Genomic DNA, 1,993 nt, shown 5'->3' with positions numbered 1-1,993 from the left:
CGCCATTGCACTCCAGCCTGGGTAACAAGAGTGAAACTCTGTCTCAAAAAAAAAAAACAGAAACCCAGCCTGGTGTCCTGGGTTGATGATGGGAGCAAGAAGCATTAAGGAGGGGCTTTGGAGAACCCAGGGCCTAAGAGGCTGGGGAAGCTGAGCAGGAGACAAGCAGGGCCTGTCCAGCAGCCACACCCTCAGGAATCTGCACTCTGTAACTCCTGTAGCCTCCTCTACCCCTGCCAACACCTCCCCCTCCCTGACACACACACAGCCATGCACCTGCAGGCACCCCCAAACACCTCCTTCCCACCTCTGGGAAGGGAAAGGGGGAGCACCCAGGCTTTCCCAACTGCACACACATTCCAAGTGTGCTTGGTGACACATTTCACTGTTCAAGTATTACATGTGCCAGATACACAAGCATGCATTAGGCACCCATTCCTCACAACAAATACTTTCACATCTAAGCATATGCACACACAAAGCTACAGACAATCCAGGCCCACACCCTGGCTTGGTTCTGGCACATGGGTCCTGTATCACTGGGTAGAGATTTATTGGCCTCTTTGGTGGGACGTCTTTGGACTCTTGTCTTACCCTGCCCTGCCTGTTCCACCCCCTGCTCTGTAGTGTGCCTGAGAAAGAAGTCTCATCTGAAAGAGCGAGGAGTGCTTTTGGGGCTTCCCAGAAGCAGAGAAAAGGCAAGAAGAGCCCAGCCCAGGACCAAAGGCTAAAGATAGGCATGCTCTACCTACTCCCACGTCCAAGCATACCCACTCCCGGGGTAGGAAAGTGGACAGCAGCAGGTTCTCTGCCTCAAGCTTCTCCTTCAGTCTCCTCCCTCTCCTGCTCCCATCCTTCTATGAGCTTTTCACTCCTAGCACCTTCTAGGCTTACCCAGGTACACCCACCAGCTCATCCTCAGCCTGGTGCCACCCCACAATTCCTGTGCTTCCTCCAGCAATGCCCTTCCCTGGGGCTGGGAAGTGAGGCCAGCTGTCCCATATCCACCCCTGCTCTCCTTTAGGCCAGACAAGACTGCTACTGCAAGTGTCTAGTAGTGTCACAGGAGCTACCAATTAGAGGCTTAAGGCTACCAGGCTTTGAGAACACCAGCCTAGACAAAGAGGAAATCCCAGTCATTCACTGGGTGCCCTGCTCCTGCCTGGTGGCCCAGATAGCCCCCCAGAGAAAATGAGGAGAAGGAAACCCACCCCATTTCCCAAAGGGTGTGTAATTATGTCTGATTACATTCACATCCACCACTCTCACTTTACAGAGAAAGAAACATGCCACAAAGTCAACAACGTAAGTGCCCACATTTTCCATGGGCACAGGTACTGGGGAGATAAAAAAGCAAGCACACCCAGCCTCTTTTGCCTCAGGTTCCTGGGGTTGGAAATCCTTCCAGGAGGAAGAAGAATGGAATTAACATTGGGGAAAAGGTCTGTGTTGGCCTGGCCTACAAGCTCTCAGAAACCCCTGTATTTCTTTTTTATTTCTTTATTTTTTTGAGACGGAGTCTCGCTCTGTCCCCAGGCTAGAAGGCAGTGAAGCAATCTCTTCTCACTGCAACCTCTGCCTCCTGGGTTTAAGTGATTCTCCTGCCTCAGCCTCCTGAGTAGCTGGGATTACAGGCGCACACCACCACACCTGGCTAATTTTTTGCATTTTTAGTAGAGATGGGGTTTCATCATGTTGGCCAGGCTGGTCTGGAACTCCTGACCTCAAGTGATCCACCCACCTTGGCCTCCCAAAGTGCTGGGATTACCGGTGTGAGCCACTGTGCCCGGCCCAGAATGATCTTTAGCTACTCAGGAGGCTGGCGCAGAATTGCTTGAACCGGCACCTGGAGGCGGAAGTTGCAGTGAGCCGAGGTCACACCACTGCACTCCAGCCTGGGCTATGGAGCAAGACTCCATCTCAAAAAAATAAACAAATAAATTTTAATTTTAAAATAGAAATAAAAATCATTCTTTTTTCTTTTTTTTTTTTT

The sequence above is a fragment of the Cebus imitator genome, unplaced genomic scaffold (genome assembly GCF_001604975.1).
Source record: "Cebus imitator isolate Cc_AM_T3 unplaced genomic scaffold, Cebus_imitator-1.0 Scaffold0, whole genome shotgun sequence".
Lineage (NCBI taxonomy): Eukaryota > Metazoa > Chordata > Mammalia > Primates > Cebidae > Cebus > Cebus imitator.
The sequence above is the reverse complement of the archived record's forward strand: the minus strand, read 5'-3'. Positions refer to the sequence as shown.